This window comes from Stenella coeruleoalba, assembly GCF_951394435.1.
Source record: "Stenella coeruleoalba genome assembly, chromosome: 10".
NCBI classification, from domain to species: domain Eukaryota; kingdom Metazoa; phylum Chordata; class Mammalia; order Artiodactyla; family Delphinidae; genus Stenella; species Stenella coeruleoalba.
In genome coordinates this window covers 19813039-19830431 of record NC_137156.1, presented here as the reverse complement: position 1 = coordinate 19830431, position 17393 = coordinate 19813039, and the positions used below count along the sequence as shown (strand labels likewise).

General features: G+C 45.7%; 1 protein-coding gene across 9 annotated transcripts in view; it reads left to right on the top strand.

Moving 5' to 3' along the window:
* RIPOR2 (RHO family interacting cell polarization regulator 2) overlaps positions 1-17393 on the top strand; it is a 227245-nt gene that overhangs the window by 122862 nt on the left and 86990 nt on the right. Inside the window, exon 1 of one of the 9 annotated variants that reach the window (XM_079932728.1) lies at positions 16123-16430. The exons of the other annotated variants lie outside the window; for them this stretch is intronic. The gene's annotated coding sequence lies outside the window, so the exon portion shown is untranslated. Of the gene's footprint in view, positions 1-16122; positions 16431-17393 lie in introns of those variants that run through there. 9 annotated transcript variants of the gene reach the window in all.

Genomic DNA, 17393 nt, shown 5'->3' with positions numbered 1-17393 from the left:
CTTGACTTTAGGCAAGTTACCTAACCCTTCAGAATCTTCACTTTCCTTCTTCCACTTGGAGATGATGATAATTACGGTGATGGTGATGATGCTGGGGTGGTGATGATGGTAATGTGATAAAGATGGTGGCGGTGGTGGTGGTGACCTCCCCCACAAACTGCTTGAAGTTAAAGGAGATAATGTATGCGATAATGGAAAACCAGTAAGGACTTACTACGTAAATGTCAGTGATTTTTTAATTGTGATTTTCTCAGCTGTCCCAGTCTCCCAAGTCCATACAATTCTCCTCTTCTACTCTTGGCCTGTGATTAACAAAGACACAAGCTGATGAGAGCACAGCTATTGAGACTGCTCACTTCAAATGCTTTCCTGGGAATATAGAGGTGCGTCTGGCTCATGAATTAACAAGCCTGGCTGCTATCCGACCTCCACCATTTGACAAAGGCAGGACTCAGAATAACCCCTTCACTTGGCACAAAATGAATTTGTGATTTCTTACCTTTTTTTTTTTTTTTTGGCTTTAACCAATCTGGTCTCCCTCTGAAAATCCTTTGAGTATTAAAGAGTGATATAAGCTATGGCAGTTTTCTTGTGGAGAGAGTCCCCTTTGCCTTGGTCAGGAAAGCTGGAGGTGAAGAATCATATCTTTAACAGTATCTTTAACAATACAAAGGCCCTTTCTCCTGGGTAAATATTTACTTGGGGTAAACACACCACAGTTACTGCCTCTGCATGCCGCTTTACAGAGTACTTTTTAAAAAGTAATTTGATAAAGGCTGGACTCTCTATATTTGTTAAACCATTTCTAATTTAAAGATAACACTTATTGAAACTTGAATTATACATATGTTAATGGCATTTTAGGACAGTAATTAAGATTTTAAACAAAGCCTCTATGACGTTTCCTCTAGTGGTGTTTTGCTTTGTTTTCACTTCCATTGCTTTTTAAAATATTTTCAGTGGTAAAACCTCCTGGAGAAATCATGGTAATCTGTTTATGTATATTTGTGTGTCAATATATTAATGTGCACACAGGAGGACAAACATCAGTTCAGTTGTTTATAATAATAGTTCATGGGACAGAGAGCAAGTTAATGGGATCTACCCACTGTGAACTAATCACCAAATCTTTATTGAGCACCACTCAATAAAAGTTAGGACTAGGGCACATAACTGGTCAGGCTGGAAATGGTCCCAGCTGTAGGAGGGGAGACTGGGGAGGGTCAACCCAGGTCCTCCCGACTCCTGGAAGGACAACTGCTGCTGGGTCAGAAGCATCCTCTTCTGTATGAGAAAAGACAACACATCTTGTCATTTACACCACGGACTAGAGTGAAGAGGACAGAAAAAAGCCCTGTGTGTCTTCCTAACATTAATGATACACCCAAAAGACAGATGTTTGTGCCTTTATAAGCTACCAGGCAATATTGAAAACTGCACATAGTGAGTCAGTAGCTCATTACCCACCTCTTGGCAGGGGAAGGAGATGGCAAACCTGCAGGCCAGACCCAGCCCACTGCCTGTTTCTGTACGGCCTGCCATAAATGGTTTTTACAAAAAGACAGACATTTGCAAATCGATTTGGTGATAGGGAACATTGACCTTGAACTTCAATTAAGCAAGATGTTATCCCAAAGAAAAAGAATTCCATTCTTCTCCTTAATAGACTGGTGTTATAAAAAAAAAAAAGCTCAATTATTAATTATTATATTTTGAATTTTGTCCATAAAAAATGTGAAAGTTTGTTTTCTCTCTTGTTATATGTAAGTATACAATTTCCTCATTTTTTACCTCTTGGCCCCAAAGCCTAAAATGCTTACTATCTGACTCTTTACAGAAGAAGCCTGCTGACCCCGGTTTAGGTCATCACGTTCCATCATTTTGCCTCTTAAGGTCATTGTCTCTCCCACTAGCTCTTCCCCTTTTCATGCCGGTGAGAGGGTCCTATCATTTTATTTTTATTATTATTATTATTTTTTTTTGCGGTACATGGGCCTCTCACTGTTGTGGCCTCTCCCGTTGGGGAGCACAGGCTGGCTCTGGACGCGCAGGCTCAGCGGCCATGGCTCACGGGCCCAGCCGCTCCGCGGCATGTGGGATCTTCCCGGACCGGGGCACGAACCCGTGTCCCCTGCATCGGCAGGCGGACTCTCAACCACTGCGCCACCAGGGAAGCTCCCTATCATTTTAAAATCCCCATTTAAGAGAAGATTTATCCCCTCTTATTTTTATTTAAATATTATTTTTAAGAGAACACACGTCCCCATATTACATTGCTCTGTAACACCAACTGGTAGGATGATGAAAAATTAACAGTCCAAGACAAAACCAAAGACAGAATGCGCTGGGTGGGGGAGGGCAGAGAAGGCAGCATGATGTAAGCAGAGACACACAGGAGGACTAAGGCCTGTTCTCCCCGCCCACCGATAAGTGAGGTGAAAGAAGGCGACGCACAGGAGGTGTCCAGGGTCCTTCCCACTTACTCCTCTGCATGACTCCAAGGCACTCTACTCCTCATTTGACTCTTTGGGTTCTTTGTCCCCGAGATCTGAAACCCTGGACCTCCTTGCAAGAGATGACGGATGCACGAACATGACTCGAGGCCGTCTCCTTGGCTTTTCCACACACACACCACTCCAAGTCTCCCAATTCATCAAAAAGTGATAGTGCCAACCTTGGGGGCATCTTTCAAAGAAACCACAAATTGGAAATATATCCCCTTTACGTTAGGAGATTACAAGGGATTAGCAGAGCTTTGATCATCCCCAAAACAGTGCTGGCTCTTGCCCACTGCCCTCTGTCTGTAGGGCAGACCCGTGGATGTCCACTCAGCCTGCATGTTAATTCAAGGACAAGAAAGCCGTTTCAAAACAGGCACGAAGGAAAGAGCGAAAAGCACCACCACACACACCCTCGCTCGTTCAGTGGGGGCCGCTCGGCTCCTGGTTGCTAAGCATTGGAAGGAGCTGGAATGTTTAGCACTATTAGGCATCTCTGAGCAGTTCTAACTTGCTGGAGGGGAAAAATATCTTACTATAAAAAGAGCTCAGGAGCCATTGTACACTGCCGGTGAGACTATAAAATGGTGCAGTCACTATGGAAAACAGGTGCAGTTCCTCAAAAAATTAAAAGTTAAAATTAGTTCTTTAACATATGATCTAGCAATCCCACTTCTGGGCATATACACAGAAGAACTGAAAGCAAGGTTTTGAAGAGATAATTGTACATATGTTCACAGCAGCATTATTCACAATAGTCGAAAGGTAGAAACAACACAAGTGTCCATCAGCAGATGAATGGGTCAACAAAATATGGTCTATACATGCAATGGAATATTATTCAGCCTTAAAAAGGAAGGAAATTCTGACACATGGTATAACATGGATGAACCCCGAGGACATTAAGCTAGGTGAAATAAGCCAGACACATCACTGTATGATTTCATGTATCTGAGGTGTGTAGAGAGTCAAATTCATAGAGACAGAAAATGTCAGGGTGACTGCCAGGCGGTAGGCAGAGGGGGAAATGGGGAGTTGTTGTTTAATGGGTCTAGCTTCAGTTTTCAGTGTTACAAGATGAAAAGTGTCCCGGAGATTGGTTGCATAACAGTGTGAATGTGCTTAGTGCTACTAAACTGTAGACTTAAAAATGATTAAGGTGGTAAATCTTACATGTATTATATCTACGTACGTATATAACATATATATTTCCACATTAAAAAAAAAGAGTTAGGAATGGGTACCCCCAAAAAACAAAACAAAACAGGAAAGAACCAGACAGTTCCTGAAAGTCTGCAAAAAGGTTGCTTTTTCTTGAGCCATGTAAGTTTAACAACAGGGAACTGAATACCCAGGTGAGATAGAAATGGTCCCAGGGAGCTGATTCTGCCCAGGGCTGGGCATATCTGACACAGTCTTAGAAAGACTGTTTTCTCCATAGCAGGTTGTGTAAGAATGAGGTCTGGGAATTTTTTCTACCAATGTCTGCCTAGCTGGGAATCGTTTTTAAAATCTCTGCATAAATATTTTGGGATTAGCACTTACCGAGGCTTCTCTAGAAAGGAGTAGCATAATTAGCAGATGCAGCCCCTCAGGAGCTTATGAACTATGTAGGGATAGAAGATGTATTTTTTTCATTCATTAAAGACTATCTGTTGATAGTCTATCATGTGCTGGATTCAGTTCTACTCGGCTCTAGAGGCTCGAAGGGACCTCAGGGCCGACTTGGATATCAGGAGGAGAATGTTCCAGGGAGAGTCGGGAGGCCAGTGTGGCTGCAGCACGATGTGAGCACAGCCAAGGGCAGTAGAAGCTGCAACCCTAGAGGTTTCTGTTAGGAGGGAGGGTGTCCAGCTCCTATAAGCCTTACAGGCCATTGTATGCATTTGGGGTTTGCTCTATGGGAGATGGGGAGCCATTGGTGAATGTTGAGCAGAGTGACATAATCTGATTTGCCTTTCAAAAGGATAATTCTGGGGCTTCCCTGGTGGTGCAGTGGTTGAGAGTCTGCCTGCCGATGCAGGGTACACAGGTTCATGCCCCAGTCCGGGAAGATCCCACATGCCGCGGAGCGGCTGGGCCCGTGAGCCATGGCTGCTGAGCCTGCACGTCAGGAGCCTGTGCTCCACAACGGGAGAGGCCACAACAGGGAGAGGCCCGCGTACCATTCTGACTACTGTCTGGAAAATTAAAATGGGGGCATAAAAGGCAAAAGCAGGGAAGCCAGTTAGAAGAGGATGGCAACAGTCCAGGAGAGAATTGGTGGGGAACTTAGCAGGCCTGATACCGATTGAATTCTGGAGGTAAGGAGGGAAATGTTACCAAGGATGTCTCCAAGACTCTGGCCCAAGCATCTGGAAGGATAATGCTGCTCTTTACTGAGATGAGGAAGGCTGCTGGAGAAGCAGGCTTGCGTTGGGGTAGTATGGCCATGATGGGGAAGCAGGAGTCCACTTTGAGATAGTTTAGATATAAATAGGGGATGACTTCATGAAGTCCCACTCCAAGTACCCAGAATAGTGGGCACTAGGAAATATCTGTTGAAACGTTGATGATAAAGCAGCATATGCATAAATGAGAATTATTCATAGATTTATCTCTAGCTTATGGGGATTGGGCTGTATAACCTATATGGGCTGTTGCATAAAACCAGGAGCTGGAGAAGCAATACAAACTGTGCAAAACACTTAAAGGAAATTAAAGGAAAGATCGGGGGAAGTGGTGGATCATCTGGGCAGGCTTTTTTTTTTTAATAAATTTATTTATTTTATTTATATTTATTTTTGGCTGTGTTGGGTCTTCATTGCTGTGTGCGGGCTTTCTCTAGTTGCGGCGAGCGGGGGCTACTCTTTGTTGCGGTGCGCAGGCTTCTCGTTGCGGTGGAGCACGGCTTCAGCAGTTGTGGCTCACAGGCTCTAGAGCGCAGGCTTAGTAGTTGTGGCACACGGGCTTAGTTGCTCTGCGGCATGTGGGATCTTCCCAGACCAGGGCTCGAACCGTGTCCCCTGCATTGGCAGGCGGATTCTTAGCCACTGCGCCACCAGGGAAGCCCTGGGCAGCCTTCTTGAAGGTGAATATTTGAAGGAGAGAGCTTAACATCCTTGGGAGCACTGTTCTGATATATAGAATAATTATGGAAATGCATCCATGAACTTTCCATCTTCACGTGGCCTCTCTGCTTTTGGTGCTACGCTCACCACGTTAAAATGCTTGCATCTCAGGCAGGAATAAAGAAGTAGACATAGAGAATGGACTTGATGTCATGGGGTGGGGGGGGGGGCAAAGCTGAGACGAAGTGAGAGTAACATCAATATATATACACTACCGAATGTAAAATAGTTGGCTGGTGGGAAGCAGCAGCATAGCACAGGGAGATCGGCTTGGTGCTTTGAGATGACCTAGAGGGGTGGGATATGGAGGTTGGGAGGGAGGCTTAAGAGGGAGGGGATATGGGGATATATGTATACTTATAGCTGATTCACTTTATTGTGCAACAGAAACTAACACGGTATTGTGAAGCGATTATATTCCAATAACGTTCTATTAAAAAAAAAAGCTTGCATCTCTTTCCCTTTCGCTCCTAGGCTGTACATCCGTAGCATCTCAGCTAAAGAGACCTCTTTCGGGGTTTTTATTCTTATTCTCCTAATAGAAGGCAGGCAAGGGGTCAATCCCATTGCTCAACTCCCTGCCTTTTTTCCCTTCCCCAAGGAGATTTATCAGCCTCCCTCAGTAACGTATCCATTTAACAGTCAAGCGCTAGCAATCAGCACATTTGCTTGTATTTTAACTCAAATCCCGTGAACTATGTCTTCAGTCACCTTACTTTAATCCTAGGGGGAAATTGTTCTTCCTCCTGTAAGATAGTCTTTCGTATCCTCAAAAACCATTAAAAGAACATATTAACACAGCAGTAATTCTCCAGACCTTACAATAGCTAGTCAAATATTTGTATTCCACCAGGCACTTGAGTTGAATAGTATATCTATGCCAACAAGAGGGCAAGTGTATCCTGAGTGCCGAACAGGCCCAGATGTCTGTGAATTAGGATCTGAAATGCAGGGGCACACGCCCCACAGCTGTTGAACTTGAATTCCTCTTTGAATGCGGCACCCAGGGCTGAGAGGCACTTCTCAGAGAGGCCTGTGTGCGTTCGTTCTTCTAAAACCTGCCCTTGCCCAGTGCTTACATCCTCATTCTGACCCAGCTACCGTCTTGGGCGCAGAGAACAAATGAGAGCAGGTGTTCAGATTTATCTTCCTCAAGCAGCCCCTTGAGGCTCGTTGAGGACAGGTCATTGAAGGAAGAGGCTGACATATAGCCTTCCAGCCCACAGCTCTTGTGCCTGCCAGCAGACAGCTGTTCCAGATGCTTCCTGCTGCTGCTCATGAAAACATAACTGCGATTCAATGAAAGATATTTAATAGGGGATTGCTTGGAGCAGCCCCTTACTTGGGAGATCGGATGAAGCCAAAGCACTTGGATCTGGTGCCATCCCTGTGAAATTTTCACCTCCAAGCAGCCTTAGTGTGAATGACCTATTTCAAACGTGACGGCTGATTACACTTGGGTGGCGTGAATAATTTAATCGGTGTGAGAGCTCTGTCAGTGCTGTGATATTACAGCAGCATTGCCCGCCTGGCTAATCATGGAGGGTAACAGCGCCCTGTCCTGTTGTCACGGCTCCTATCCGAAGCTGCCAGGGATGTGGATTGTGTGTGAGCAGAGAAGGAAAGAGGGGAAGTGGGGCCAGGTCTCGTCCCTGCTACCAAAGAAGGCTTTGTGGGTTGAGCAAGCCTGGCTGCAGGAGTCAGATTTCCACTTTCACCTCTGCAAAGTGAAACTGTGCGGGGCCCACGGGGATGGAGCTTTGTATCCAGTATCCCGATTGGGCATAAAATGTATGTTAGTAGGGGGAGGCACCGGACGCTGAAGCTAGCAGGGATAGCTAATGGTTTCCAGGCCTCACAGAGGCGGCCCTGGCCTTTGAAACATGCAGCTGAACTCAAGGCCCAGGAGCAGGAATATGAGAGCAGCTGTAGAGAAGAGCGAACAGCCAGGAGGAACCTGTCATGGCTTCAGAATCTTTCCCTTGTGTTCTAAGGTACCTTGATACTCCCTCCAGCTCTCTCTAACTTTGCTTGAGTGGTAGTGACAGCCGTTTAACCTCAGAGACCTGTTTCCGATGTGAGCTGGACTCCAGAATAATGTCCATGAAGATGGTGAAGATTAACAACCAGTGACAAAGTTTTAAGTAAAATGGCTTCTGGGCCCGTAATTCCTCCTAAAATCACCTCCTGAAGTTAATGATCTCAATTTCGTGAGTTAGGGAGGGACCAAACTTTGAAAAGATTTGTGCATCGTTGGGGGGCAGTAAGGAGGAAAGGAATTGAATGAGATTAACAACAGATCTTGCCTAAAATTGAAAGAGAAATGAAAATAATTAAAGGAGTTACTTAAATATTTTAAAAATATGAATGACTGGATAAAAACAGATTTAATTTTTTTTTCAATAATCAGTACACTATTGTTAATGTGTATCAGTCAGGGCAATGTCAGGAAACCGATAGCTTCCATTAGAATAATTCCAAGAAGGTTTATTTACAAAGAGATGACTTACAGAGGTATGGGTGGATTGTGGGGGAACCAGAGGGCAGAGAGAGACCAACACCACCTGGCTCCAAAGGATGGGAGAGGAAGAGGTTGCTAGAATCTTCAAGGAGAGAGAGCTGTGTAGAGAGGGCTGCCTTGAGGGGGTGGGGGGGAGAGCAGTTGTCTTTTAGGAAGGGGCACAGCCAGCCCAATGTGACCTCAGAGGGAGGAGCCAGGTAATTAATATCCTCACCTCACTCCTTTACCTTTTTCCGATCTCCTGTTGGGGCTCCCCATTGGCCGAACCCTACTGGACATCACAGGGCAGTCGTTGATGTGGTCCCTACCTGGGGACCCCCAGGGCGGGAAGCAGGAGAGAGAAAGGTGGAGAATGGACAGGAAGGGGTCACGTGGGACAACCTGCAAGCCAGGGACTGCAGGGGGCCCAGGGACACAATATAAATAAATCACCTTGGCGAACCTTACAGACAAAGCTCTTCTCTTATGTTTCCCCTAATAATGAGAGAAAAGGGAAGGGATTCATTATGAAGGAAAAGTCCATTTTAGAACCTTAAAAAGAGTCTACATGTCCAGTACCTAGCACTGTGTTTACACGCGCATGCTTCCAGTCACTTCTACATTCATTCTGCATTATTTTATACTTCTTTTAATATCTTTGTGCAATAATATTTGTTAGATTTATACTATTTACCTTCAGCCTTCAGCCGGGTTCAGAGCTATAGGAATTTATAAAGTTAATATTCTACCAAAATGTTTGTCAGTCTAGACCAGTTTCTCAAAATATAGTCTGAGAAGCCATCAAGTTTCCCAAGACTCTTTCAGTGGGTCCCCAAGGTCCTCAACAATTTTTAAAAATATAGGAGGGTTTAGTCTAGATTATGTTACATATATAAATGTGGGTTTTTTAAAAATTGAAGTACAGTTGATAGACAATATTATATAAGTTACAGGTGTACAATATAGTGGTTCACAATTTTTTAAGGTTATATTCCATTTATAGTTATTAAAATATGTGCTATATTCCCCATATTCTATCCTTGTAGTTTATTTTATACCTAATAGTTTGTACCTTTTAACCCCCTTTCCCTATAATGTTCCTCCCCTTACCCTCCCCACTGGTAACCACTAGTTTGTTCTCTATATTTGTGAGTCTGCTTCTTTTTGTTATATTCACTAGTTTGTTGTGTTTTTTTTGATTCCACATATAAGTGATATCATGCAGTATTTGTCTTTCTCTGTCTGATGTATTTCACTTAGCATAATGCCCTCCAAGTACATATACACATAAACCTATGTATATACATATATGTTATATAAAATGGCTAGTCTAGATTGTGTTATTGTGTAATGGGTCTTGAGACCAAAAAATTGGGAAGTGATTTTTATAGATTGTATTATTGCAGAAAATGACCTCTACATGTAATATAATAATAATGTGTGAGAAATCCAATCTCAGGTTGCTGGACAGAAGGGGATTGCTTGCTACATGTAAGACATGTTTTATTTCCTGTCAGCCTTGAATATTTTGCTGACTACCTTCCACCCATGCAACTTCTAGGTCACTTGGTGCAGAAGCTAGAAGTGGGGGTGAAGGCAGGGTCTAGGATTGAGATCATTTGCCTTAATGCATAGGCCTGATTTCAGCCCCCCCGGGACATCCGCTCCTGGGACATACTAAAATGCTAAGGGTGTTGGCCAGACTAGTTTCCCATTGTGCAAGCAGATGCGTGTGACGATGGTAAGAAAACAACAGCTTGAGATGTTTACTCCCTTGAGGACCTTATCATCAGTACCAGACATGGGCAAAGGAAAATGGGGTTTAGCTCTCACCAGTTCAGAAAGCAGCAAGCAAGACCCAGCTGTCATTTGTCAGGTGGAAACATACTTCTGTAGGTACAGCTCTGATGTCAATAAATACAGGCTTGTTATGCACTTTTTCCAAGAGAAAAGGTGATAGAAGGCAGCAGGGGCACTGTATGCGCTCATTCCTAACGTAGTCAATATTCACTGACAATTCTCTACGCTCATTAATATAGAGGTTACAATCATGTAAGTGGTATTAAGCATAGTTCCTGACATCAAGGAATTTATAAACTGATGAGGAGATGTGTACCAAATATTTATGACAGAAGGAAGGTGTGTGATAGGGTCTTATTCAGGGGACACACAAGGGACTTGCAGGAGGATGCAGGTAGGGTTTAGAGGGCCAAGAAGGCATTGGGAAGGAGGTAGTGTTTGAACGGCTAGACAGGGTTTTCAGAGACAAACATCAGAGGTAAAAGGAAAAGTGATGGGCAATTCTCAGCGGAAAATTTCCAGGCAGTGGAAATAGCCCGAGCAAAAAGGTAGAAGTAGGAAGTATCATAGGCAGAAGGAATATATAGGAATATAAATGGATAGAGGTCCCTAGATATAACCAAATCTCCGGGACCTTCTGATCAGAGCATCTACTTCATTGCACAATGGCAGTGGGTCTTCAGACATGTTCTGAATTCTGCATTAAATATCTGATGCTCTAAATGAGGAAACTAAATTGGCTGCACTTTGGATGCCCTTCTGCTTTCTTCTAATGAATTATGCATTTACTAGGATTGATTGGTGGTGCAAAGAATAATCAGCCTGGCATTGCCAATTCTGTTCCCTAAACAAAAACTGGCTTTAAAAATGCCCATGAGAGAAAAACAGGATAAAATTCAGTTTTTAGAAGAGACCATTTTCAGTGCTGCTGAAGTTCAAACACCCTGTTTTATGGCACCAAAAATAATCACAGTTCCCGTAGCACCCATAGTACTTCCTCTTTCATAACACCCACCAGAGTTATTTACCGCTGTCCTCACCACCAGGCTCCCCGAGATGGGTTCCATGACCTTCCTATTTACCTCTGTGGCTCCTTCCCTTAGCAGAGTGCCTGGCACCTGAGTTGAAATAATAGCTTGTTGAAATAATAGCTATCATTTGTACCTAGGGATTTTTAAATTAAAATTGATACATGGGTGGGACAGGGGGAGGGGAACTTGTGTTAAGCTGTTACTCCTTTGGAGGGAATCTTTCTCTCCATTGGTGTTAAAGAGTGACGAACTCTCACACTAGCAGAGTTTTCTGTAACATCCCCACCCCAATGCCTAACAAGCTCTGGCCTTCACTGTTTCCCTGGGTGAGGTTTAAGGGCTTCACCAGGGAATCTCTGAATGCTCTGATCAGGGAAGTTTCTGAGGTAGATGAATTAGAGAACCTTCACCAGAAATCAAATCAGCCAGAAACTTGATCTTGGACTTCCAGCTTCCAGAACTGTGAGAAAATACATCTCTGTTGTTTAAGCCCTCCAGTCTGTGGTATCTTGTTATGGCATCCCTAGCAGACTAATATAGTGGGGAAATGGAAAGTCTGCTTCTCTCCAGGGGAGGTGTTAGACCCTGCTCCCACCCCACCAGATTTTTCCTTGGTAGCCTATTAGCTCTGATGCTAATCTGCAGTAGCTCTTATTTCTCCCAAGACTTTTCCTGCATATCTGTGCTTCTCTCCAGGCCTCTGTCTCTAGAATGAGGTAAATGGAGAAATGTTTGGAACCATCCGACTCTACACAAATAGCTGTAATACAAGGTGGCAGGTGCCCAGCATCTCGGGAGATGTTAAGAGCTAAGATGTTATGAAAGTTCTGAAGTGAGAGGGCAGGGAATGGGGCAAGAGATCTGGGAAAAACACATGCAAACTAGAGTACTGAAACTGGATCTTGATGAATAGATGTGGCTATTAGGAAACGGGTGAAGGCTACATGGATGGAGATAGGCTGGGGTGGGCGGTGGTGTTGACAAGGTAATAAAAAGATCGAGGTAAGAGTACAGGTGTGCTCCAGAATGGCAGAGTTATTCATCTTTCATTCAGTAAGTAGTTATTGAGCCCCTGTTCTCTGTGGGGATATGGTATATAAGACAGAAACTGTCTCTACCCTTATGATCTCACAGTCCAGTGAAAAAGAGACAAACAACAACTAAAAAGGTAAAGAAAACCATTACAATTTACAGCTGGTGCTATAAAAGGTACAGGGTATTCAAAAAGAATAACTGAGGGGAAGGATATACTTAAAGATGTGGGTGGTCAGGGAAGAACTCTCTTAGAAGTGACTTGGCATGTTTAAGGAACTGAAAGAAGGCCCTGTGACCTGAGTCAGTAACCTGAGCTTAGTAAGAGGGAAGCCAGAGGCATGAGTGAGGCTGGAAGGACTAGAAGGGATTGGCTCACCAGGGTCTTGTAAGCATTGGCGTAGAATTTGGATATTATTCTATAATAAATGGGGAATGAAGGCAGGGTTTTAAGCAGGAGAGTGACCACAGCATAATTTTTATTTTTAAAGATTACTCTTTCTGTATTAGTTCTCTATTGCTACATAACAAATTGTCACAAATTCAGCTGTTTAAAACAACACATGCTTCTCATTTCACAGTTGCTGTGGGTCAGGAGTCCAGGCACAGCTTAGCTTCAGGCTGCAATCAATGTGTCATCCAGGGCTGGGGTCTCATCTGAAGGTTGGACTGAGGACAGATCCACTTTCACGCTAACGTGATGATGGCGAGATTCAGTTTCTGTGGGCTACTGAACAGAGGGCCTCAGTTCCTTGTCACAAGCAAGCTCTCCAACATGGCAGCTTGCTTTATCGAAGCCAACAAGGGACAGATTCAGCTAGCAAGATAGAAATCAAAACCTTTTATAATCTAATCATGAAAGTGACATCTCAGCCCATTTGCCATATTCTATTGTTTAGAAGTAAGTCACTAGACTCACGCTCATGGGGAAGGGATTACACAAGGGTGTGAATATTAGGGGGTGGGAATCATTGAGGACCATCTTAAAGTTGGCCCGCCACAGTGGAGAATGGATTCTAGGGAAGGGCAAACTGGAGGCAAGGAGATAAGCGATACAGTCTAGAGATGAAGGATCTCAGAGAAGGGTGATGGCAGTAGAGCTGGAGAGAGTAACCAAGAATGAGAAGTGTCTTGGAGACAAAAGCAACAGGTTTTGTTGATGAATTGCGTGTGGGAGGTAAAGGGAAAAGAGGCATCAGTAACGACTTCTAGATTTCTGGCCCTCTAGCAACTGGTTGGATATTGGTGCTATTTATTATTTTTTTAACTAAGATGGTTAAGTATAGGGGAGGACCAGGTTTGGTTTTGGGGGAGGAGAATCAAGAATTGGGCAGCAAGAAATTAACAGGAATTTTAGGTAGGTACTCAGATATCTGACCTCAGAGGAGAGTTCTGAGTTGCAATATAAATCTGGGAATCTTTAGCACATGAACATGACTTAAAGCCATGAACTGAATGAGATGAGGCCCCACTGTGGGCCCTTGAATACCCCTCTAAGCTGTTTATGTGCAGATCATTCCTAGAACCCCATGTAGTCCTCTGTAAAGTGCCTCAATCTACCTTTAGAACTGCCTCTCTTTCACTGGCCCTAATTCTAACTATCTTTTAATAAGAGTATCCAGGTTCCATCCTCTCTCTCCCGGCTGGTTTTGCTTACTTAGCGGGGGTGGGGGCTTGGGGGGATGAGTGTATCATTTGACTTAATCCTACTTGGCCTTGTGCTCTATTTCAGCATTGTCTTAAACAATGTGATTCAGCTCCCATTCTTAATCTCATTATCGCCATTTAGGTTGTAAACTTTTTGAGGGGTGGGGGTGGGGGGAGCAGTCCTTCTTTTATCCCCTGTCCCTTTCTCAGTTCTCCACAAGTACTTATTGTATGAATGAATGTTTCAATAGCAGTCTTATTTATGGCCATTTTAATAGCTACCAAGAGGCCAAGGGGTGCTATGGGAGTTGTGCAGCTGTTTGGACCTTTGTGACTCTCAGATTTATTGATGCTGAAAAGGACTGGGGGAGTCATCAGATAGGTAAAAGGAAGTGAAAAAGGAGATAGAGTCAGGAAATACCCACAAAACCTGGGCTCAGCTGTCAAGTATCAACAGGGATACAACAGAGACGAACCCAGGTCCAGAATGAAGAGAAGAACAAGGATCTATGACAGACAGGATAGTGGGGCCACTACCACCCATGTTTTCAGGTGCCAAAACCCAGCTTTTGCACATGTATCTAAAGTTGATTCAATTGTGTCACCTTGGACAACTCACATTAACTCCCTTGAATCTTGGTTTTCCCATCCATGAAATGGGAGCAATAATACCTACTGCAGACTTATAGTCAGGAATAAATGATACAGTGCTTCTAAAGTATCTGCTCCAGAATCTAGGGTATACGAAGTAGCCAATGGGAAAAAACAAACAGAAAAACGGTACTGATGAACCTAGTGGCAGGGCAGGAATAAAGACGTAGATGTAGAAAATGGACTTGAGGACATGGGGTGGGGGGGAAGCTGGGACGAAGTGAGAGTGGCATTGACATATACACACTACCAAATGTAAAATGGATGGCTAGTGGGAAGCTACTGTGTAGCACAGGGAAATCAGCTCTATGCTTTGTGATGACCTAGAGGGGTGGGGTAGGGAGGGTGGGAGGGAGGCTCAAGATGGAGGGGATATGCGGATATATGTATACATATAGCTGATTCACTTTGAGTACAGCAGAAAGTAACACAACAATGTAAAGCAATTATACTCCAATAAAGATTTTTTTAAAAAAGGAAAGAAGATAGCCAATGAACTGTAGTGTTCAGCATCATAAGGATTACGTCAAGTCAACCAAACTCACTAGGGACACATATATTGACCAGAATATACCAGTACTGAACACATACGAGGAATTAGTTGCCAGGAATGTTCGTATCATTTGCTCAACACATTTTCTCTTCTGAAGGAAAGTGTATGTGGGAAGACTGAGTGCTGTCAGGAACTATTTAGTAAGTTGGAAGAAGGACAGAGGGAGGTGGGTGTCTGGAAAAATCCAGCTGTCATGAAGTGTTCAGCCTGTCAAGGCACTCACTGCTCAGGCTGCCCTTCATGGTCGAAGGCAGAGACACAGTGACCAGAGCTTGCTTTGGGGTGCCCTTTCTAGGCATCAAGCGCACTCTGCTCCTACTGTTGTATCATTGGTTGGTTATGATGTCATTGATTAGGCTATGATTTGGGTGGCCTAGAGTCCAGGCCTGAGGATGCAGTCTCCTTATCACAACTGGATAAGGACACAGTGTCCTCAAATGTTCCCTTTTGGTTCATATCTATGCTCATCGACTCTTACTCCCTCACAAGGTGACTGAATTTCAAGCTGGGGAGGGCGGATGCACCTTGCAGTACCATTCTATTTAACATATTCTACGTACACAATTTATTCAGAATGGTGGCTTTACAGATAAGGAAACTGAGGTATAAGGGATTCCCTATTTAAGGATGGAGGCAGAGACCTTGTCTCTGGGTCTTTGTAGACTCCCTGTCTTGGACAATTTCCACTCCAAAGACTCTTTCTATGGAATGTCTCTGTCATATCCACACTTTCCTAAAGGAAACCTTTATATATAGTTCAAATCCACCAAAACAAAATTAAAAGAAAAAAAAAAAACAACAACTCTGTTTCTCCCCATTGTTATGAGATCTCTGTGCCCAAACAGGCCCTAGAGGAGAGCCCATACAAAGCAAACGTCGTGCCGTGGGCAACCAACTTCACCGCCACACACACACACACACACACATACACACACACACACACACACACCACCACCACCACCACCACCACCAGAGTCGCCCCAGCGCATTGTTTCAATACACAGCCTCTCTTTTAAGTACCAAAAGGTTAGCCGAAAGGGCCTTTCATGGCCTCGGCTGTTCTCCCCTGCCCTCTCCCTCCGATGCACTCGGTCTCCTGCGCGAATTCCAAGGATAACTCCAAAGCGGTGACACCAGCTAGTGCCAAGGAGCTCGGCGTGGCGGCGATCCGCTGGACGCAGACAGCAAAGCTCACCCTTCGGAGTTGGGCTGAAGTAACTGTCAAGCATCTGGCTGCCCCGCCCCCTCCCCGCCCGGGTGACGCCGTCGGCCCCTCGGCCGCGCCCCGCCCCCGCGCGCTCCGCGCTCCGCGCTCCCCGCCCCCCGCGCGGCCGCCGCGCTCGCTCCACGCGCTGCCGGCCCCGCAACTTCAGCCCGCGCCGCAGCTGCCGGTAGCTGACGCGGGAGGGCCGCCGGCGCCGGGGCCTGGACGCGGGGACCCGACTGCTTCCCGCGACCCTTTGTCCCTTCACCCGAGTGAGCGCGCTCAGGGTAGCTGCAAAGCCGGAGGTGCGGGCGGCCCGGGTCATTGCATTGGCACGGAGGCTGTTATTCTAAGCCGGAGACCTCAAGTGTCCTCCTGTCATGACAAGGAGCCTTCGTCTTTAGGTATGAGCACCTTTTTATTTGTTCTTTTTTGCTTGATTTTGCTGACAACCCGAGTGAGGTCTGTGTGGCGAGGGTGTCCTCGGCTTGCATGAGTGTTGCCTGTTAAGGAGCCGTTGGGACTGGGGCGTCCTCGGCTTCCTCCGTCTGGGAGGGTTCGGGTCTCTGATGCCCACAGGGTAGAGACGCGAAGTTGCCGAGCGGTGCAGGGCACAAGCACTTTTGCAGTCAGAACCGAGGGATGCCCAGGAGAGTGGAGGGACCGGCCCAGAAGATGGTAAGGGGCCCCCGGCAGTGCCCGGCGGCTGGAGCATCTCTGGGGCTAGGACACGCGTGGCCGGACGTTAGGTGCTCTGGGGCGGGCGGTGGCGGGGGTGGGGGCGCGGAGAGCGTCCCGGGATGCGGGACCTGAGCTGCCGGCTGCCACCGAACGACTTCCGGCACTCTCAGCGCCCACGGGGAGTCCAGCTCAGGCTGAGATCGCAGTCTCTGGGGTCCCAACTTGCCCCCAGGCTGCCTGGATTCAGCTTGGCAATGAACCAGCCTCATCCCCGCGTGTCTGAATTACAAATTGGCAATGTGGGGTGACGGGGTGGGGGGATGAGAATTGGGAGGAGGGGCAAGAAGGAGAAATTTGTTGCATTGATGCCCACCAGTGTCTGGAAAAACGGGGGTGGAGACTGGGAGTGGGGTAGGTGATGATGCACCTGAGGACCGGAGCACCCCTGCAAGTTTCTGTGGCTTGGGAGATGGTCTAGAGAAGAGAAGCATCTGCAACTCTGTTACCTTGAGACTGTAACCTCCTATCCCCCTCCCCCAGGGTAGTGGGGAACGGATAGAGAACCTCATGTTAGAAGGGAGTAGGTGCTGCTGGAAATTAGACAAGCGGAAGCCATGCAGATGTTAAGGTGGCAGAAGCGCTGTGCCAGCCCCTCGTGCAAAGTGACAGCTCCCGCAGGAGCAAGA